Genomic DNA, 23,345 nt, shown 5'->3' on the forward strand with positions numbered 1-23,345 from the left:
GATGTAAGAAGAAATAAGAAGAAAAATATATTTTTTTCCGGAGGAGCAAGTTCCTCTTAAGTTCATCTCACAATTCACATTTGTGTCCATAAATAGGGTGAAATTGTACTCACCTTGTATATCTCCCTTCAGCTAACTTTAGACATTACATTAATATATACACATCTACATGTGAGCTAGTCATTTTATGCTCCCTTTACTGATAATTGGGAAGCACTGGCACTCTTACAGTATGATTAATCTGATTTTAGGATGAGATGGACAGAACTTGTGTGCTTCCACTGACTCTTAAGCAAATGCAGAAGACAAGCACATACATAGATTTCTGTATATCAGGAATGCAAAATTTTTAAGACAAAGTTCTCTCTGTGAATAATTTTTTTAATCACTTTTACACATCATGTAAGTTTAAAAAAATATCAGTAGCTACTGAAGAAAAACAGAAATTTTTTTCCTGAGGTACTTAGTAAGTCAATGTTAAGTCATCCACATTTGATAAACTTAATTCCATGCAATGTCTGGCACTTCTGGTCCACTAAAAATCTAGCAAATATCTTTATTGTAAAACATCACCTTACTCATACATTCAGTATTAATACAACTGAGGACATAAACCACTTAGTCGAAAAACTCACTTCAAAAATTATTTGAAATTTGGAACAGTAGTAGGTTAGTATGTACAACCGTTTATGCACTTAAGGTCTTGGAAAGCTAGGTCATAGCAAGGCTGCGGTATATTCCTAAAGCCTGCCAGGAAGTGAACGTCAAGAAAAACCAAAGAGCTACCAAAATGTAAAGTTTCAACATTTTCCAAGATGAGGAAACAAACATAACCCAGGAAATGTGATTTTTTTTTTTCCCATTAGTAGGAGACCTCAGGCTTTGTATTGACCTGACAGTGCAGGGTCTCAGAATTTGTCTGGGCTTGTCTCAGCCTGAGCTGGTTTTAGCTTGCATTAACAGTTGTCTAGTGGTCAAGGGACTATGGCATGACATGTTCTATCTTAAGCTCGGTCAATACCACATAGAGTAGCAGTCTGACAAACTGAGGCAGTCAGTTTGCACAAAATTATAACCATTTCTGTCAACTTAGTCTGGGAAGGCTGTAGGGCAACTCTCAGACTTGAGCTGGGAGCCAACAAGAAGGAAGAAGACTGTGTTAAAACATACAAAAATAAACACAATCAGGGTAGAAGATGGGAGGAAGAAAGCAGGTACATTGTGCACCTCCTGCCAAAAAGAAGAAACCCCTGCAATGGGAACATTATCTTGAGGGAAGACTTCATGAAACTGGCATGTTGTAAGCCTTTCCTGCATTCTCCTTGACAAGGACAGATAGGTCCCTTAGGATCCAGCAGAACATTTGAAAGGTGATCATGACACAAAAGAAAAGGGTAGATACTAGGAAGGTTTTAGCTGCATTACAAAAGAGAGACTTTTCTCTAGGAGGTAACTTGGACTGTTAGACTGTTAAAACAATAATTGGGCTGAAAGTCAATTCTTGGTCCTATATATGTCGAGTCCTCTTTTGCCCATAAACAAGATTTGAGTGCAACACAGACAAAGCTACAAAGCCTGTGATCTTCGGAGAACCATGGGTAACATGACCTTGCAAAGCCAAGGTCTTTCTTGTGAAGCCTAGCTTTATAGAATTCATCCTGAGTGTCTATTTGAAAAAAAAAGAAAAGACACCCTTCATTATTAGGTATCATTATCCCCATATTGCTGCTTATCTATTAGAAAACATTCACATTATACCAGTTTTTGTCTACAAATGGAAGTATACACATTGCCTCAGTATTGCCTCGGTCTCTCCTCTATGATAAAGTCTTGTTTTGGTTAGGCTGGAAACTTGCTTTTATGTGAAGTATGTGTTTCAAGAAGTCAGGTAGGAAGGGTAGAACTGTAGTATTTGTTAAGTGACAGTTTGGATTCACAGGTTTGTAACGGAATTTCCTCCTACCTTATGGAAAGCAGGATGTCAATGACTAGTCCTTACCCTCCATTAATTTTTTTTTGCTCAGAAAGAATATAAAAACATTCCTTAAAAAGTGAAGAGTATTAGAATTCATAAGAGGATTGCCCTCATTTTTAATTACATTAGGATGCTCTGTTTTTTAATTACATTCAACTTTTTCTGACAGATCATGCATTAGAAATGTAAAATACTGCATTTATAAAGCATTCACATTTGCTTTGAGAATATGGTTGTAAAATTATGCTACAAAAATTTAAATCCTGAGGTATCTAGCATCAAGTTACAGGGGCTTAATTACAGTACTTACTCTTTATTAGACCACTTAGAAGATTTTTAATAACACGATGACTGAAAAGAAGTGGCAAAAATTTGGGATTTCCAGTGTTTAGACTAGTCAAACACTCCAAGGATAAGAGGTCTAGAAACATTATAACCAGAGCCACGTGAGTATCTACCAAACCCAAGATAGACACGCTTTATGATTCCTCTAATCTGTGTGCGTTTCCTCCTTTGTAGCAAGGGATGGGGTATGTTACTTTCTTGAGAGTGTGTTTTTAAACATCTCCAAATGTACAAATACACACACATGCACATACATGCGTGAGTGCTTGCCTTCTTTTATACAAGCAGAATACTTGCTAGAATTGCAGAGATGAAAGCAGTTCAGTGATCTGAGAAGACAGCACGCTTCGGAAGACAGAACACAAGAAAGGACACTTGAGAAGACAGAAGTCAGAAATAAACCATCTGAATGCTAGCCGTTATCCAGCTGGAGGCCTCTTAAGAGTCCAGATGCATTTGTGTACAGACACCCAAGCACTCTCGAGTGAGCATTTTTTTTCTCCTTTCCACTCGTTTTTTTTTTTTCCTCCCTAGAATTAACTGACATTCCTCATTCTTCTTGCCCCCTCTCTCCGCACAGCTTGGTCTTTAGCATCATTTTGCTACAGTGCCTTTGGATTAGAAACCCCACTGCTCAGGAACACACAACTGAGTAAGTAAGCGTGGAAGGCACACGCTGGTTTCCAGATGTGGTTCGGGGAGCAGTAAGCATGCAGTGATGGACAGGCCCTAGTTCGGGGAGCAGTAAGCGTGCAGTGATGGACAAGCCCCGGTTCGGGGAGCAGTAAGCATGCAGTGGCGGACAAGCCCCGGTTTGGGGAGCAGTAAGCGTGCAGTGGTGGACAAGCCCCGGTTTGGGGAGCAGTAAGCGTGCAGTGGTGGACAAGCCCTGGTTCGGGGAGCAGTAAGCGTGCAGTGATGGACAGGCCCTGGTTCGGGGAGCAGTAAGCGTGCAGTGATGGACAAGCCCCGGTTCGGGGAGCAGTAAGCGTGCAGTGGCGGACAAGCCCCGGTTCGGGGAGCAGTAAGCGTGCAGTGGCGGACAAGCCCCGGTTCGGGGAGCAGTAAGCGTGCAGTGGCGGACAAGCCCCGGTTTGGGGAGCAGTAAGCGTGCAGTGGTGGACAGGCCCTGGTTCGGGGAGCAGTAAGCGTGGAGCGGACAGGCCACTGAGGAGCAGAGACGGCTGAAAGCCACGGAAACTCACGCCGGGGGCAGCCCGCGGCACTGAGGCGGGAGCAGAAACGCTGCCGGGAGCGGCCCCCACGGTGTGTTCACTCACGCAGGAAACTGCGGGAGGCCGGGCGGTGCCCGGGGGTCGGCCCAGCAGCCACAGCCCCCGGGCGAGAGCCATTTTCCAGTACAGGCACAGCACCGGGCGGGGCGGGGGGGGGAGATGCGGCCTGCACCTGGGACCGGCCTGTGTGCGGCGCTGGCTTTCCGCGGCGCGGAGAGGCACTGAAGAAGGCGGGGGAAAGAGGCACGGCGGGCAGCGAGCCGGGCCAGACATACGAGCGGAGCGGACCGGGCGGCTACCGCGATGCGCACGGCCGCTGGCTGCCTGCACCCTCCCCCAGCCTCGCCCCGCCTGCTCACTTTACGGCAGTGTCGCGCCGCCCCGGCTGTTCGCGGCAGCGGAACCGGCAGGCCGGAAGGCAGGTGTGCGGCGGGCCCGGGCGGGCGGGGGTCGGGCTACGGCGGCGGGAAGGAGAGTGGGGGGCGGCTGGCGGCGGCCTCGGCGGTGGCTGGAGCTCACCGCGCTCCGGCAGACCGGGCCAGCGTTGCTCTCCGCCGTGGCTGGCGCGGAGCTCCGGTGTGGTCCCCTCGGTGAGGAGTGGGACCGCCCGGCCCGGCCCGGCGGCACGCGTCCTCCCGCCGGTGCGCCGGTCTCTGCCCGCCGCCCCCCAGCGGGGAGGGAAGGAGGGAGGACGGAGGGAGGACGGAGGGGGGCGGCGTTTCGGGGCAGCGAGGCCGCGGGCCGGTGCCGGTGGGGTCCCCGGCCCGGCGTGCGCCCAAACCCCAGGGCGCACCGCGGCGGGCGACACAAGATGGTTAATAAAGGCCGGGTCCCATCCTCGTTCTACTTCTGGTCCTGGCCTCAGCGTGTTTCTTAATTATTTATTAGGGGTAACGGGAGTATTTGCCGATTGGGAAACGGCAGAGGCGTTGGACGGGCCTGAAGTTTTTAAGTACTTACTACTGGTATTAATAAATGTAGAGAACTGGACATGAATGAAGAACCAGCGCGCGATCATGTAGAGTGTTTTTCCCCTTTCTAGTACTGCTCGCTTCGTTTGGGTTGCTAATGGTAAACTGACGGCTTTGCTTGTAAAATGCACGATGATGTCTTGCCCTTCAGGTGCTTCAGGAGAGTGTGTATCACGCTGAAGTTCAAATAGTACCTTTACTTAAAAGCTTTTGTGAGTTCTGAATTTAGATTTCATTGTTGTTCTTAATATACTAACATTTGTGTAGACCCTCTTCAATCTTCAGGCTCTTTTGCAGAGAAGAGATCTAACAGTCAAGCTTAGTTATTTTCTGAGGATAGACTTGACCTGAGTCTAGTCAATTGAGTAGAAAAAATCTTAGAAATTCTAGAGAAAATACAGTGAGGGTTATGTATGCCCACATGGTAGGTTGCAGAGAAAGTTTTAGGAGGAAGAAAACCAAACCACCCATCAGTTCAGGTGCAAGCTGGCTTTCATCTGAAGACCACAATAATTATGTCAGTGAGATGCTGAGTGTAAGTAAACACACACTGCTTGTCAGCAGACACCTTAATACAACAATTTCATTTAGATCTCACTTGCTTCTGGCCATGACAGAGTTAACTTGCATTATTGTGGAATTAGGTGTGTAGCCATTTGGAGAAACTCTTTCCATTTACATGGGAATACTGACCAGCTCCCAGCTAGGGCCTTTATACACTGTATAAATTAGTTTAAATGTTAGACCTGCTCAGTTTTCTCTGAAAGCTAACCTGGCCTTTGGAAGAGGTGAGACCAATACTTCCAAATGACAATATTTTGTTCTGGCAGTTTCTGTGTTTATGGGGCTTTCTTTGAAGCTAAACATGAGTTGATACTTAGGGTTTCTGGCTTTAAAATTCAGGGGAGCACACACTGTTCTTTCTCACCCCTTTGTTTTCTTCTTCCTTTCTGCAGCTGACAGGTATGTATTTGAGATATATCAACATGTTTCTCCTCCCAGTAACCTATCTCCCCTGAACTTGTTGTATCTTTCCTAGTAGGTAATGTCTTCTGCATGGCTGGTCATGCTTGTTATCCTCCACTGCATCCTTCTAAACTGCTGTGTGTCTTTCTAGAGACAGGGTGCACAACAAAGGCAACAGTACTCTCATGGAGTCTTTTAATACTGACTAGTGGGAGGACAACTTGGTATATTTTAAGGCCTCACTCTTGTCTTTAAATATTTATGTTTCCTGTCTTTTCATGTCTTTCTGTGTTTCCAGCATGACAAATGACATGATGGCTGTCACTTGCTGTAGTCTGTAGATGCGTTTCTGCAAAACTGCAACTAATGTGTTGTTTCTTGGCATCCTCTGTTTTTGCAGTTTCTTACTCTAAGGTAATATGTTTTACTATCCGTGTGGATATGGTTCTTTCAAGATAATTGTAAATTGTAATTTGGCCCCTAAAATAGTTGCGGTCCCTTGCATCTCAGTATCATTTACAGATTTAGTAAGCGTAGTCTTAATTCTGTTGTCGGGAAGAACAGTTTGAGTTGAAAAATCGTTTTTTACAAGGTTAATAGAAAATTTGTCCTTCATAAAAGTACCAGTGTCTATTACTTGTTAAACTACAGCTCTTTCTGGAAAAGGTAACCTTTATAAATACTGAACTGAGCTCAGGCTGGTCCATGTTCCTTTTGCATGTTTCATTCCTCTTATGTAGCCATAGGAGCTGCTCTTGGGGTGGGGAAGTGGTTGGGGAAAGGACGGGCACGTGTTTTCTTTCTCTGAATGTGTAAATGTGTAAAATTTATTTGGAAGCTGTTAAATGTGTGATTAATTCTAGCTCATATTAGTGTTTTTAGTACTGAACAGGTTTCTTTTGCCCCCTACAAAATTTGCTGGAAGTCCCTGTTACTCCAAATAACAGCTTAATGTTTCCTGGTAGATTGTTTTCAGTAACTATTGTTGAAATTGGTATTGAGCGCTTTCCAGCCTATGCATTTTTTTAAATCAAATTATGCTTTAATCTTTGGAGAAGGAAGAAAAAAAAAATCTACTCTCTAGTACAAACATCTAATTAAAAGCAGTTTAACAAATGACCTATATTTGTAGTCAGAAGTTTGTTACATGATAGCTGATGTCTGAACTAAGAAGAGAAGGAAACAAGGTTGGACTTCAAATAGATTTAGAGACACGAGGCTCCTAAATCTGAGATTTTAATCCTCAGAAGCTCTGTTGTCATTTCACCCTGTAGCTCTGTGTCGTGGTTTAGCGGCAGCTCAGCCCCACACAGTCGCTCGCTCACTCCCCACCGGTAGATGGGGGAGAGAATCAGGAGGGTAACGCTCGTGGGTTGGGATAAGAACAGTTTAATAATTAAAATTAAAAGAAAACAACAGTAGAAATGCAATGTAAAGGAGAACGAGAGGCGCAAAGCCCCGGGGGGGGGGGGGGGGGGAAGGGAGGGGAGAGGGGGAACGAACCGCCAGAACAAACTGCCCGCGCCGCCCGCCGACCCGACGCTGCGCCGCCCGCCGACCCGACGCTGCACCGCCTCCGCGCTGGCGCTGCAACTGCCCCCACCTCAATATATTGGTCATGGTGTCACATGGTATGGAATGAACCTGCCATTGGCCAGTCGGGGTCAGCCGTCCCCACCATGGCCCTGCCCCTCCCAGCCCCCCGCCCCCGCCACGCGGCAGAGCGCGGGAAGCTGGAAAGGCAGCCGACCCCCACAGTGAGGAGAATTAACCCCTTCTCAGCCAAAACCAGCACATTCTCCACCCCTTATTCCATACCATTTACACCATGCCCAGGTCCCATATGATGCAATACAACCATACCAACCACCACCCCTCCCCTTCCCATCCTTTAACATAATACACAGACATCATTCCCTTAGTTCATGGACCTTCCCTGTACAATGTCCATTAAAAATGTCCATTGAGTTCATCCAGTCCATGACTCTGGGCTCCATCTGTTGTATCAGTCTTTCCAGGTGGGAGAGATGGTGTGTGGCGTTGGGTTGCTGCATACCGAGTCAGTCATCGTTCCATCACTGCTGCACGGCTTGTTTCATAGTTGATCTTCCATGGGTTGGGAGGCTCGTACTCTGATATCATTGGTACAACACAGAGGTGACACACAGTATTATATAGCAGTTCACATTGTGCCATGCAGTTCATTGACTGTTTTCACCCAAAATCAAATCCCCTTGAGGCACACATCGGATTTCTCCATCCTCCCGCATCACCCACCAAGTGCACCCAGGTCCTCGAGCAAAAGCAATCCCCCAAGTGGGTTTGCCTTTGCCAGAGGCAGGAAGAACCCAGACTGTTTTGCCCAGCATACTTTTTGTGTGCACTACAGGGACTCTATCCCCTTCCACAGTACGTAAGGATTCTGACTGGGCAGGGCCAGCTCGGTTGGCAGATCCCCTCGTGTTGACTAACCACGTGGCCTTTGCTAAATGTGTATCCCAGTGCTTGAATGTTCCACCCCCCATTGCTCTCAGTGTAGTTTTTAACAGTCCATTGTACCGTTCAATTTTCCCAGAGGCTGGTGCGTGATAGGGGATGTGATACACCCACTCAATGCCATGCTCTTTGGCCCAGGTGTCTATGAGGCTATTTCGGAAATGAGTTCCGTTGTCTGACTCGATTCTCTCTGGGGTGCCATGTCGCCACAGGACTTGTTCCTCAGGACCCAGGATAGTGTTCCGGGCAGTGGCGTGGGGGACAGGATATGTTTCCAGCCAGCCAGTCGTTGTTTCTACCATTGTAAGCACATGGCGCTTGCCTTGGTGGGTCTGTGGGAGTGTGATATAGTCAATTGGCCAGGCCTCCCCATATTTATATTTCAGCCATCGTCCCCCATGCCACAGAGGCTTTACCCGCTTCGCTTGCTTGACTGCAGCGCATGTGTCACATTCGTGGATAACCTGTGCAATAATATCCATGGTCAAGTCCACCCCTCAATCACGAGCCCACCTGTATGTTGCATCTCTCCCTTGATGACCTGAGGTGTCATGGGCCCACCGAGCTAGAAATAGTTCACCCTTATGCTGCCGGTCCAGATCCACCTCAGCCACTTCAATCTTGGCAGCCTGATCTACCTGCTGGTTGTTCCGATGTTCTTCAGTGGCCCGACTCTTGGGGACGTGAGCATCCACATGCCGTACCTTTACAACCAGGTTCTCTACCCGGGCAGCAATATCTTGCCACAATGTGGCAGCCCAGATGGGTTTGCCTCTGCGCTGCCAGTTGCTTTGCTTCCATTGCTGCAGCCAGCCCCACAAGGCATTTGCCACCATCCAGGAGTCAGTATAGAGATAGAGCACTGGCCACTTTTCCCGTTCAGCGATGTCTAAGGCCAGCTGGATGGCCTTTACCTCTGCAAACTGGCTCGATTCACCTTCTCCTTCAGCAGTTTCTGCTACTTGTCGTGTAGGACTCCATACAGCAGCCTTCCATCTCCGGTGCTTTCCCACAAGGCGACAGGACCCATCAGTGAACAGGGTGTATTGCTTCTCATTTTCTGGCAGTTGGTTATACAGTGGGGCTTCTTCAGCACGTGTCACCTCCTCCTCTGGTGATATTCCAAAATCTTTGCCTTCTGGCCAGTCCATAATCACTTCCAAGATTCCTGGGCGACTGGGGTTTCCTACTCGAGCCCGCTGGGTAATCAGTGCAACCCATTTACTCCACGTAGCATCAGTTGCATGGTGTGTAGAGGGGATGTTTCCTTTGAACATCCAGCCCAGCACTGGCAGTCGGGGTGCCAGGAGCAACTGTGCTTCAGTACCAACCACTTCTGAAGCAGCTCGAACCCCTTCATATGCTGCCAATATCTCTTTTTCAGTTGGAGTATAGCGGGCTTCGGACCCTCTGTATCCCCGACTCCAAAACCCTAGGGGTCGACCCCAGGTCTCCCCTGGCGCTTTCTGCCAGAGGCTCCAGGTAGGGCCATTCTCCCCGGCTGCAGTGTAGAGCACATTTTTTACATCTTGTCCTGCCCGGACTGGCCCAAGAGCTACTGCATGGACTATTTCTCGTTTAATCTGTTCAAAGGCTTGTCGTTGCTCAGGGCCCCATTTGAAATCATTCTTTTTCCAGGTCACTTGATAGAGAGGGCTTACGATCAGGCTGTAATTTGGAATATGCATTCTCCAAAAACCCACAACGCCCAAGAAAGCTTGTGTTTCCTTTTTGCTAGTTGGTGGAGACATGGCTGCTATTTTGTTGATCACATCCATTGGAATATGACGACGACCATCTTGCCATTTGATTCCTAAGAACTGGATTTCTCGTGCAGGTCCCTTCACCTTACTTTGTTTTATGGCACAACCAGCTTTCAGAAGGATTTGGACTATTTTCTCTCCTTTCTCAAAAACTTCTTCCGCTGTGCTGCCCCACACAATGATGTCATCAATGTACTGAAGGTGTTCTGGAGCTTGTCCCTGTTCCAGTACAGTCTGAATCAGACCATGGCAAATGGTAGGACTGTGTTTCCACCCCTGGGGCAGTCGATTCCAGGTATACTGGACGCCCCTCCATGTGAAAGCAAACTGTGGCCTGCACTCTGCTGCCAGAGGGATTGAGAAGAATGCATTAGCAATATCAATTGTGGCATACCACTTGGCCGCCTTTGACTCCAGTTCGTATTGAAGTTCTAGCATGTCTGGCACAGCAGCACTCAACGGTGGAGTGACTTCATTCAGGCCACGATAGTCTACTGTTAGTCTCCACTCTCCATTAGACTTCCGGACTGGCCATATGGGACTGTTAAAGGGTGAGTGGGTCTTACTGATGACTCCTTGGCTCCTCAGTTGGTGAATGAGTTTATGGATAGGGATCAGAGAGTCTCTGTTGGTGCGATATTGCCGCCGGTGCACTGTTGTGGTGGCGATTGGCACCTGTTGTTCTTTGACCTTCAGCAACCCCACCACAGAAGGGTCCTTTGAGAGACCGGGCAAGGTAGACAGCTGTTCAGTTTCCTCCGTCTCCAAGGCAGCTACACCAAAAGCCCACTTGTAACCTTTTGGGTCCTTGAAATACCCTTTCCTGAGGTAGTCTATGCCAAGGATGCACGGAGCCTCTGGGCCAGTCACAATGGGGTGCTTCTGCCACTCATTGCCAGTTAGGCTCACTTCGGCCTCCAATACAGTTAGCTCTTGGGATCCCCCTGTCACTCCAGCAATGCTGATGGGTTCTGCCCCTATATAGTTCGATGGCATTAAGGTGCACTGTGCGCCGGTGTCCACTAAAGCTTTATACTCCTGTGGGTCGGACGTGCCAGGCCATCGGATCCACACAGTCCAGTAAGCCCGGTTATCCCTTTCCTCCACCCGGCTGGAGGCAGGGCCCCTCTAGTCCTGATCATGGCAGTCACAACTCACTTCCTGCAAATGTGAATCAGGAGTCCCTCTATTACACTTAGAAATAAAATCTGCACTTCTACTCCTCTGTCTGGGGACTTGTTCACTGGAAATTGGAGCAGCGGCTTTCCTGGAAGAGCCCCCCTGAGTGACTGTTCTTCCTTGCAGTTCATGCACTCGTGCCTGTAGGGTCGAGGTAGGCTTGCCATCCCACCTCATCATGTCCTCTCCGTGGTCACGCAGGTAGAACCATAGGGTGGCCCGTGGTGTGTATCCCCTTCTTTGAGCCAAAGGACGCTTATTCCTAACAGCTGAGACACTGCTCTGTCGGGGTGGGGAGTAGGACAGATCTTCTTTGAGTTGCTGGACCTCTTGGGATAGTTTCTCCACAGCAGAGACAAGCAAGGAAGAGATATTTGTGTTGTAATCTCGGAGTCTATCTATCACCTCTGCCACCGTTGGTGTCTCGTCATCTTTCCAGGACATCACTGCCAATGAGTTTGCATGAGAAGATGGTGCGCTCCGTACAAACTTCCTCCACATGGGTCGTGTGCACTCGGCTTCATCTGGATCTTTGGATGACCGTTGATCGTCCAGGTCACCATAAATCACCTCAAGCATGGCTAATTCCCTTAGATACTGGATGCCTTTCTCCATAGTTGTCCATTTTCCTGGGCGATATGTAACAACATCTTTAAAGGGATACCTTTCCTTCACTCCAGACAGGAGTCGCCTCCAGAGGCTGAGGGCTTGTGGCTTTTTTCCTATTGCTTTGTCCTTCCCCAGAAAGGGATCCCAATTGTTTGGCTTCTTTTCCCTCTAGTTCCAGGCTACTGGCCCCATTATCCCAGCATCGGAGCAGCCAGGTGACAATGTGCTCACCTGAACGACGGCTATAATCTTTTCGCATATCTCGCAACTCGCTTAAGGACAGGGATCGGGTGGTCTCTATTTCATTTATTACTTCTCCCTCCTCTCCCCGCGATGGCCCTGGTTCTTCATCATCCCGTTCTAAACGAGTTGATGTCCGCTTCCAATATTTTGTCTTGTGTATGGGGGCAACTGATACTGGTACGGGTTTATTTTCTGAGCTAGCTCTGGTACTTGTTGTGGGGGTTTGAGTGGCTGCAGTGCCTGTCGTCAGGGCTGGAGTGACCACAGTGCCAGTCACTTTGCATTTCAATCCAGAGACATTCTCTTCCCCCTGGGGGCATTGAATGCTGTTGAGCAGGGCTCAGTATGCACGGGCCAGACCCCAGCATGTTGCAGTTATCTGTGTCTCTCTGGAGTTCCCAGGGTAACAACATACTTTCTCCAAATATTCTACTAGTTTTTTAGGATTCTGCACTTGTTCGGGGGTGAAACTCCAAAACACCGGGGGTGCCCACTGCCCTAGGTATTTGTCCATGCTATCCCACATGCCCTGCCACTCGTAACTATCAAGCCTCGGGGCAGATTTCTGGGTGATATTCTTAAGTTGCTTAGTCAAAACCAAAACAACCTGCCCAAAAACTAACAATAAGTGCACCTTAACCACCCAAGGATGTTCAAGATACAAAGACGTCGTTGTAACAAAGGCACAGACATCATAGAACAAAGTTGCAAAGGTATTATTCTGTATTTCCTCCATATAAAATCTCTCAGAGGAGGAGGTATAATTGCTAATTGCCTCAACAAGGTGGTATCCGAAGTACAGTAACGGTTTCAGCAAAAACCCCAAATACCAGATAAAGCTGAAAACGAGTGTTTGTATAACAAATCTTGTAGGCAAAACATTACTAATCACAGCAGAACACAGCAAACTCAACAAACCAACACCAATCTGTAACACCAACTGCAAAAAGGACAACATGGTGCTGTGACCAGCAGCTGTTGTTATCTCCAACCCTTGAGCCCCACGTTGGGCGCCAAAAAGACTGTCGTGGTTTAGCGGCAGCTCAGCCCCACACAGTCACTCGCTCACTGCCCCACCGGTAGATGGGGGAGAGAATCAGGAGGGTAACGCTCGTGGGTTGGGATAAGAACAGTTTTATAATTAAAATTAAAAGAAAACAGTAGAAATGCAATGTAAAGGAGAACAACGAGAGGCGCAAAGCCCCGGGGGGGGGAAGGGAGGGGAGAGGGGGAACGAACCGCCCCCCAACCCGACGCCGCGCCGCCTCCGCGCTGGCGCTGCAACTGCCCCCACCTCAATATACTGGCCATGGTGTCACATGGTACGGAATGAACCTGCCATTGGCCAGTCGGGGTCAGCCGTCCCCACCATGGCCCTGCCCCTCCCAGCCCCCCCCCCCCCCGCCACGCGGCAGAGCGCGGGAAGCTGGAAAGGCAGCCGACCCCCACAGTGAGGAGAATTAACCCCTTCTCAGCCAAAACCAGCACACTCTGTTTTCAAACAAAATGTTTGTCTGTTGTCTCTCTCCTGTAGCAGCCAATAACAGGTGCTTAGGTGATATACTGAAAAGAAAAAATTGGAAAACTTCTGTATTGCCTTTCAGTAGTCAGTGATTTAAATAACTGATGATCTGGCTCTAAGCTGTGGACTTCAGTAACTACCAAGGTATCTGACTTCTGTTAATCAGTCTAATTCTCTTTTGAGCATGCTTGAACTTCTAGTGTTTTTGGCATCGTGTAGCAGTGAATTCCCAGAGTTAATTATGTTCTACATAGGAAAGGCATTCCATTTGGTATTGGTTTTGCCCTATTATTCAGTTTTATCATGTACCTCCTTATTCTTAAATTATAAGCAATAGTCAGTCATTCTGTATTTACCCATTCTTGCTTTTCAAACCTCATCGCATCACAGAAATGAGCAATGTCATGTTTATTGCAAGCACAATCCCTATGGGGATCTACAGTCCGGGCTTTCTTTATGCTCGTCTCCCTCTGAGGAGTTTGATCGCCTCTATTTGCACAAAGCAACGTGAGTACATTCCTGTACCGCGTTCAGGAATTGACTTTCATCATAGCTGTTATGCTTCAGATTTGTGGCTAAAACAGTGTTGATAACACACCAGTGTTTTGAGTGTTGCTGAGTGGTGCTTGCGTCGCATCAAGGCTTTCTCTTTCCCACCCTGCCTGCCCACCGAGTAGGCTGGGTGTGGGCAAGGGGTTGGGTAGGGACACAGCTGAGACAGCTGACCTGAAGTGGCCAAAGGGATATTCTATACTGTGTATTGTCATGCCTAGAGATGAAAACTGAGGTAGAGGAAGGAGAAAGGGTGGGGCTGGGTTTTTTTTTTTTTGCTTCCAAGGTGTCTGTTGTTTGGAGATTGGTGGGGTGTTGGTCAGCCTGTGGGATGAGGAGCTATTTCCCTTCACTGTGGGATTTTTTTCTCCCCCCCTTTCCTATCTCTATTAAATTGTCTATATCTCAACCTGTAAGTTTGCTGACTGACTTTTTTTCCTATTTTCTCCCATCCCATTGTGGTGGAGGGTGAGCAAGCAGCTGTGTGGCTGCTTGGCTGCTGGTCAGGGTCAACCCGCCCCAACACTTCGTGCAGCCACCTAAAAAAGTGATTGAAGGAAGAAGTAGCAGCATGCTCTGGTTCTGTGGTAACAGCACTTGCTGAATTAACCACAGGTGTGAAAGATTCCTGTGCCCTGTGTTTCTTGAGGTTATTCTAGTCATTTGGTATAGAATATTCCTCTTGAAGTTGTACACAACTTTGTATAGTTTACTGAAAATCCATTAGGCTGGGGAGAAATCAATAAAGACTTAATTAGGCTACAGTGGCTGTGCTGGACTGCTTGGGCATTTATCAGTTTATCCTTGCCTGAGAGGGCAGTTGGTGTTTTCTGTGTTTTATTCAGAACAGAACAGAGTTTGGTGGCCGGCCTCTAGCTGAGCACATCTCTCTGAGATGCAAGTTAAAACTCCTGGTCTTTTTCTGGCTTGTTAAATCTTGTTGGTGCTAGAGAAGAATATATTTAACGGGAAGGTGGAGAATATTTTACCTAGCTGATATTTTAGGGAGAGGAAAGTAGCTAGCTCTCCCCTTTTGTTGTGCACTGAGTTTAGGATCGTAGCTTAGGGATATGGATTATACACCTCCCTAGATTTTCCCATCATTTGTTCTATGGCATGTGTTTCCTCTGAGTCATCTCTTACTCTTGCTTGTCCAAAGGCTTGTTGGAAGTTTGGCCTGAAAAATAACTGAATCTGATATTACAGGCTTGAATTGATCATAATCATAAGCTGGTCATACAGTAAGAATAGATGATCATGGAATGATGCGTTGGTGATTGAAGCATTTTTCGGGTGATTTGTGGAGTAAACTTCGGTTTTCCTGTTTTATATCAGATTCTGAGGAAATTGCAAGAATAAGTAGATGAGTTTGTACAGTAGTGACTTACTTGCATGCATTCAAATATTTCTTAAAACATAGTCAGAAACATTTATATCTGAATCAACCACTCCCTTCTTTGAAACTGGTGAAGACTGCTGAACTGAGCTGCTTAGTGAGTCTGTATTTGGAAACTGGATTCTGATGAATTTGTTCAAGAAAGGTGAAGGCATTATTCTTAGCCGCCTCTCTAAGGGGGAACGATTTGTCGTCTCCTTGAAAGATCAGGGAAGAGTAAAGAGGATCTCTGAAAGTCCTCTCTCCTGTTTCTTTCAAGAAATTTATTGTCTGTAGTGAGTTGACTGTGGCCAGCAGCTAAACACCCCTGCAGCCTCTCCCTCCCTCCCCTCTGCTCTGAGACTAGGAGAGAACAGGAGACATGTAACAGTTGCTTGGGAAAACACCGTAAGCACAGATATCGTACCCCCCTTGCTTCTGCTTTCCGTGAATTTCTGTTGCTGAGCATGATATCATAAGGTATAGACCTGTGTTCCTCTGAAGCACAAATATAAATAAAATGCTTGGTTATATTATTTTCTTGTTAGTGTGGCATTTTTGTTTATGGGGAGTCTTTAAAAGTTGGTTCTATAAATCTGAACAGTTTGTATGTCTGTCACACTAAATACTCATCATACTTGTTCAAAGGCTTTTAATTGTTAAATAGGGAAATCTTTACTAATATGTACATATTTCTTAGCTTACAGTACAATTTTTCTAAAACACATTTTAAGAAACTTTACATCCATTCTATGTGACTGCATTTCTAGAACTGTAACCATTTAAAAAATTGCACAACTGGAAAAAATCCTGCTTTAACCTTCTCAGATTACTAGAGACATAATGAGGTATTTTCATTATATCAGCCAAGACTAGTAACATTATGCCTCAATTTTTGTTCTCATCCCTATTTTCTCATGGAATAAGCACGCATTTCTGACCTTTACAAGCTTTGCAAAAAGGTGTTTAGGGGTTTCCTCCCTGTAGGAAACCATACAGGTGTCTTTCTCAAAGTATCCTCTTGCGTCTATTGGCAGCGTTATAGGCAGTCAGCCCAGGAAGAGTGGGCAGCAGCTGTTAGTTTTGATTCTAGTTTGCACACATAGCAATATTACAGGAATGCAGCACTACTTTATTTTTTAAAATTCTAATTCTAAACTGCAATAATAATAAATTATCAATTGAGAAGCTGCTATTTGCAGGTCATCAAATAGCTGATGTGCTGTTTGAAGTGCCTGTGTGGCATGTGAGCTCTGAAGAGAAGACAAGGGACTCTTTCTCTAATAATATTATTTTGTGGGACCATGTGTCTGTTCAATAGTTGAGTGTTGTTTAAGTGTATTTTTGACTTAATTTTTAACATGTTTTTTTATTTTCTTGGTAGAAGGGCCTGCCTTAAAAGGAACTATGCATGTTTTCAGACTATAGGGGTATATTTAAAAGGGTGCTCGTTGCATTTTTTTTTTTTTTTTTCCTCATAAATTTTTAGGCTGAAATTTTGGCGATCTTTTTCCACTACTTCCTACCAGCATTGAATAACAGATTAGAATAATTTGTATTTAACCCAGATTGAAAATAGACAGTTGTCTGCCGTGGGACAGCTTCTGGTGTGTCTGTTACAACTGTGGGTTTCTTTACAACTGTCTTTGCAGGGGAGGAGGTACGTACTATTGCCTCCAGGCAGTAGGAGGAAGGTCTGAAGAGGAGGCACCCCCAAAGGTACCTGGGCAGGCCAGGGTGGTTTGGACTTTCATCTCTTCCTCAACTGGAAAAGCTTGTCTTGATAGGTTGAATTTTTGGAATCTCTATACATCTTCCCTGGACTTCAGTATTTGACCACACTAGGTCAAACAGCAAGCTCTGTTTTGAATGCGGTCCTGTTTGCTTTTCTGATAGGAAATACAAACTTTCACTTTTTTAGCTCCTGAGCTGTGCTGTGACGTGGATTCAGTCAGAGGGGGTTGCTAGACCGTGAGGTGTTCATTCATGTGGACATACCTTTGGAAAAGCATTTAAATAAGCTGACAGAGACTTTTAGGAGGAACGTTAGAGAAACTGAGGGGTAGCATAGTGCTAAAAATAAACAGGTGTCTTATGGAAGACATTGGTCATCAGCAGAGGTGATCGGTAAGTCAGCTGACTTAGAAGACTAGCTAGAAGTCAGTTTTAAAGAGAAAGCATGTCAGGATTTCTTGTTAGCACTTCTTTCTTTTGAAGAGCTGTTCCATATTTTTAGAACATGACAAATTAGTTTTCTTGTACATTACTAGAAGCACTGTAGAAGCTACAGCTTCTTTCTTAAGCAGTCTAACACTCTGCATGTTTCTGTTCTGAAAAATAATTCTGTAGTTTGTTTTTTGTTTCAGATTTCAGCATTACCTGTGTTATTACCAGTTTTATTGATGAAATTGCTGAACACAAAAAAAAGATGTAATATTTTCTCTAGATGAGAAATCATGTTTCAGTGCTTTCATAGAACAATTGCTCTTTAAGATTAAATGTGAATCTTGGCCCAGGTTGTATTGTGCTTTGCAGCTACTATGCATCATCTGCTAGATGCAATGATTTTATTAACCATAACTAATTACTAAAGAAGTCCTTGAGAGGGACTCGTGATGTTTGCGAAGACAGTTAATTCAGAACTGACATCCTGTCTTTCCAGGTGACATGAATGTTGCCAGTGACTTTTCTGTGAAGAAGAGAGTTCATTTTACACCATGCTGAATAAAGCATGAATTCTATGATCCACTTCTGACGATGCTGATAACATCTGCCATTTTACTTACAAGTCAGTGGAATTCTTGGACATAGTTCTTTGTCATTAATTCAGCAGAGTAAAAAATAGTAATGTCATGAAGTACCAGAGACAGTGTTATTTAACCAATTAATGAATCCTTGAGCCTGATTTTGCCAGTACTAATAGCAACACAACTCATCCAGTCAGTATTGCAACTTCAAAAAGACGTTCTCCCATGATTAATTAGCTATTGTCAAATGAATCTCAGAAATATATTTTCCAAGTCTATAAGAGTTTCGCCAGTGATACAGCTGGACTTGTCCACATATAGAGAAAAGCTTATTTTCTTTTCTTTCAGATCAGTCTGTAAAGATCGCTTGTGATACCATACATATATATGCAACAATGTGGTTGACTAGAGGTGTTATAGAGTGTTTGCTGCTTTGGGTTCCTAAACTACTGGTACTGCCTCCCATGTTTGTACAGGGTGCATTAGCTGTGTTGCCCTGCAGTCTCTAGGTCTGGGAGGAAGCTTCGTGCTTTAGGAACACTTACATTAGATGTCCTGTTTACTGACTCATGTGAACACAGTAGTCTTGAAAATAATGGCAACTGTCACACAATGGATGCCTTTTATATACCTCTTAAAAATTATTTTCTAGACTTTACCATAATACATTTTTATTTTAGCTCTACCCTGTTCCAAAACTATCCCAAATTTATTCCAGGAATCTTATAGGATGGGTTAATGAGAAGTAAGAGAGCAATTGTACAACCTCTCCTTTGTGACTTGAGTAATAGCGTACATGCAGGGTCTTAAGGATTAGTGTACCTGGCTTAGTCTTTTAATGCATTTGAGATCCTTCTTAAATGCTAAAATATGTTTTTTTCAAAAGGGATGGTTTGTGCTTCCTTCAAGAGCATTTGGGGGAGATGCTCCAGATTCAGAATGATTCAGTTCCAACTTTGAGGCCTATTGAAACCATATTTTGAAGGAAATCAGAGTTAATTGTGAAGGATAATAATGGTATTGAGTGGATAATAAGCATCTGATTCTTTAGAACTGGGAGAAAATACAGTGTTTGAGGCATTTGTTTAGTTGTCTTTAAATCTGGTAAGTGATTCAGGTGCTTGAACACACCTGTTACCAATTTAAAAACCTCACAGAATTACACCTTGCATCCAGCTACTGTTTCAGAGGATGTGGACGTTTCACAGGACCTGTGTCACATCTACTGGTCCATGCAAATATCTTTGATGTTATAAAGGATCTCTAAAACGCCCCTAGGCACTGTGCTTAGACTATCCCAAAGTGTATTTGTAGGACTGAATATTTTAGTGTTATAAGAGTGGAGATGGAAGGGAGGGAGCATTGGAGAGGAGAAAGATTAAGCATATGCTATTTCTTGAGCACGGTTTTCAATCAAATTCACTGATAATGAACAGAAGCTGTATGGTATCTTAACTATTTCTGAGGCATCTGCTGAAGGCTTATTATTTAAATGAAGTTACATTTGTCCTTCTCTTAAGCAAACCCATGCCAGTCAAGCTTGATTTGAAATATAAGCAAATTTATTTAGTTATTTCCTTATGGAGAATTCCAAAGCAGAATTAACTAAACCATGAATAAGATGTACCTACCATGAAGAGTATGACTTAGGTATCCTAATTGTAGTAATTGGATACACAGTTTGCTGTTTTGCACTTCAGTGTATGTATTTGTTAAATGTCTTCTTTTGGTCTTACTCATCTTATGCTGCTTAAGAAGCTGTGAAGTGAAGTAGAATCGCCTTCCTTCTGGTAGCCGCATTTCCCTGGAAGAGTCCTTTGGACTTTGTTTTCTTCTGTGTACCAAACATAAGAAACATTTCTCAAAAGAAATAAAAAGCAGAACCTGATTTTAGCTGTACACCAAGCTCATGAGCCATGTATAATTTATCTTATCTTTTGAAAGCTAATTATTCAGTTAACTTTACTTGCTTCCTGAGCTTTGAATATCCCAACAGTGAGCTTCTATTATATGCATTGGTATTTCACTTAATTAAGATGTTTTGCATTATCCAAAAGTTACTTTCTTATTATAGCTTTATTATTTAAAAAGTTAAAAATAAGTAAAGTAATATTGTTGCCCTGCTGAAGTAGAGGTTCAGTTTATTAACTTCAATGGTATTAATCTCAGCCATTATCTCTTCTGCTCATGGGGTGTTACTAGCTAATTCCAAAAAGGGTGCTTGGATTTTCATGTTATGTCGTAGCTGTCTATGCCCAGGCATAGCTGTGTGTTATCCATGAGAGATGTACCTGACTGCACACTAAAGCTGATACTCTTCTTGATAATTCCTCATGTTAATCTGCCTTGGTTGCATAAAGGTGCTCGCACAGGTTTGTATAGATAATATTTAATAAATCTTCCTAGAAGAGCTGCAGTGTGATGATTTTTACCTTTTGCACAATTAGGTTATGCTTAAATGTTTCTTGTATAAAACCATTAGCCATATCTTTGCAAGTATGTTCTTTCAATATGATTATTTTCTGGTTCTTGCTTTTCTTGGGTTGCTGAAGGATTTTGACAAGTAGACACATACATTCTCTCCCTTTACATAACGTAAGGTCAGTTCACCCTCCCAGATCAATTTCACTAATGTTTTGAAGTGAAGCGTTGTGGGATACCACCTTCTGATATTCTGAAAGGGCTAATGTACCTCTAAACTGTTCTGAGAGAAGGCAAGGGTGTGGAAAGTCAAGAAACAACTTCCCAGCATGGTTTAGTAGTAATGCTAGAATGGAAAGCTTGATTTGGTAACCTTTTCGTGTGGCCGCCTTCAGACCTTTTGTGGTCTTTGGTATGGTAATTGATTGTGGAAGTACAGTTAAGTCGTGTTGGTGGCAGGATTCTGAGTCTGCTCAAAACCAAGAGAGAAGTGTACCAGAGATGGAAAAGCGGACAAATACTGGTTGAGAACCACAAGGGCATTGCCAGGGCATGCAGAGATGTGGTTGGAAAAGCAAAAGCTCAGACTGAAATTGGCCAGAGATGTCAAAAATAATAAGAAAGGGTTCTTCAGGTAGGTAAACAATGAGCAGAAACAGAAGGAAAGATATTGTCCCACTGTTTAGCAGGAGAGGTGAATTAGTCACCAACAATGCTGAAAAGGCAGAGGTTCTCAATACTTTCTTCACCTATGTCTTTACCAGCAGTGTTGGGCCCCAGGCCTTGGCAACAAAAACCCAGGCTGATGCAAACACAGACCCACTGTCAGTGAAGGAAGAGTTGGTATGTGAACTATTACAGGAACTTGTCCCCTACAAATCGATGGGCCCTGACAATATACCCAAAGGTGTTAAGAGAGCTGGCTGACGTTGTTGCGAGGCCACTCTCCATAATCTTTGAGGTGTCCTGGAGACTGGGGGATATCTCAGAAATCTGGATGAAGGCTAATAGCACCCCCATCTATAAGAAGGGCTTAAAGGAGGATCCATGAAATTGTGGGCCTTTCAGTCTTACTTCAGTCCTTGGGAAAGTTATGGAATGAATCCTCCTGGGGACTATCACGAGTGAAATGAAGCACGTGATTGGGAAAAGCCAGCACAGATTCACCAAAGGCAAATTGTGCTTGACAAATGTGGTCACCTTCTATGACAAAGTGACCTGCTTGGTGGATGTGAGGTGAGCAGTGGACATTGTCTACCTGAATTTCTCCAAGACTGTCAGTATGGTTTCCCAAGGCCTCCTCCTAGAGAAACTGATGCATTATGGTCTAGACAAGTGGTCTGTGTGGTGGATGGGGAGCTGGCTGACAGGCTGCACCCAGCAGGTAGTGGTAAATAGGTCTTTTTCAGCCTGTCACAAGTGAGGTCCCCCAGGGATCAATATTGGGCCCAAAGCTGTTTAATATCTTCCAAAGTGATCTGTATGATGGGATCAAGTGTAGACTGATGAAGTTTGCTGATACCAAGCTGAGTGGGGAAATGGATACTTTGGAAGGGAGAGTCACCCTGCAGGAAGACATGGGTAGGCTGGAAGAGTGGGCTAACAAGAACCCTATGAAGTTCAACAAGGACAAGTGTAAGGTCATGCACCTGGGAAAACATAATCCGGGAGTGCAGCCCAGACTGGGATGCACCTGGCTGGGGAGCAGCTCTGTGGAAAGGGACCTGGGGGTCCTGGTGGGCAGGAAGCTCAACATGAGCGAACAGTGTGCTGCTGCGGCCAAGAAGGCCAACAGGATGCTGGGTTGCATCAAAAAGGGCATCACCAGCAGAGATAAATAAGTCATTATCCCACTCTACTCAGTGCTTGTCAGGCCACACCTGGAGTACTGTGTGCAGTTCTGGTCCCCACTATACAAAAAATACGTGGGCAGGCTGGAAGGGGAGTATCACAGCAGTTATGTAATTATGTATGTTTTATTACAGCAGTTATTTTTGCTGAAGTGCATCCCACATCCTCTCAGCCATCCTTGGTGTGATACAACCTGTGCTACTTTGCTGTTGTTAGCGAAAGGCTTTTTCTTTCTCTCTCGTCTATTTTTTTTCATTCTCTGTTTACTTCCTTTGGACATGTACATCCATATTTACCTTCCATACACCTCCAGCTTTTCTTTTAGTGGCAAACTTTTCTGGAATGGAGTAAGATGAACCCCCTGGGGTTGTTTTCAACTTCTGTTGATCACAGAGTATGAAAGAGAGAGGCATAGAGAGCCCCCGATAAACTACAGCAAAACCAAACACACACACGTGTGCGCCCTCCCCCCCCCAATGTCTTGTATTTGTGGCTCACGGCCAGTGTTTAAATGAATGTACATGTTATGTATGTTGAGGTTGGAGATACGCTTGTAGTACATCTCTACATGTAAGGCAAGTCTTTAAGTCTCTATTACTTGGGATGCAGTTTGTTGCTTGCTCCAGGGAGTGAAAAAGTTAAGGTGATGGGGCATAAAAATTTCTCAAGCTAACAATTGAACTACATCTTATGTTCTTGGAAAATAAAGGTGCGTTATTCTGAAAAAAGGGTTGTTTTTAAATGTATTTTTTTTTAAATGACAGCTGTCCTTAGTAATGATCTCAAAGAACATCTAAAATGAACACATTATTGGGCCAAGCCACATGTTTGGCATCACACCAAAACAGTATTGGGTATAATCACAGGAAACACCTCACCAGCTGATGCTGGCAGGAACAGTGTTAGGCAGCTGGTGTTTAATCCCATGTGCATGGCTAAGATTGTGAGAGGGGAAATCTGGAAAGGGTTAATACTCCATGGAATGCATGGCTTGCAATTCCATTATTTGGGTTTTTTTTAGCTGGTTTTTTTTTGGTTTAGTGATTTATATCATTAAGATCCTGAAATTGTCTCTTATGAATGATGGCATGCAGG

At 44.8% G+C, this 23,345-nt stretch overlaps 1 protein-coding gene across 4 annotated transcripts in view; it reads left to right on the forward strand.

Moving 5' to 3' along the window:
* The first annotated feature begins 3,704 nt into the window (after positions 1 to 3,704).
* Positions 3,705 to 23,345, forward strand: part of ASCC3 (activating signal cointegrator 1 complex subunit 3) — a 288,816-nt gene continuing 269,175 nt past the window's right edge. Inside the window, exons 1-2 of one of the 4 annotated variants that reach the window (XM_064447557.1) lie at positions 17,194 to 17,358; positions 17,894 to 18,019. The gene's annotated coding sequence lies outside the window, so the exon portion shown is untranslated. Of the gene's footprint in view, positions 3,978 to 17,193; positions 17,359 to 17,893; positions 18,020 to 23,345 lie in introns of those variants that run through there. The other 3 variants (XM_064447559.1, XM_064447556.1, XM_064447558.1) reach the window with 3 other exon arrangements.

Source organism: Phalacrocorax carbo, chromosome 3 (genome assembly GCF_963921805.1).
Source record: "Phalacrocorax carbo chromosome 3, bPhaCar2.1, whole genome shotgun sequence".
Taxonomy (NCBI): Eukaryota; Metazoa; Chordata; class Aves; order Suliformes; family Phalacrocoracidae; genus Phalacrocorax; species Phalacrocorax carbo.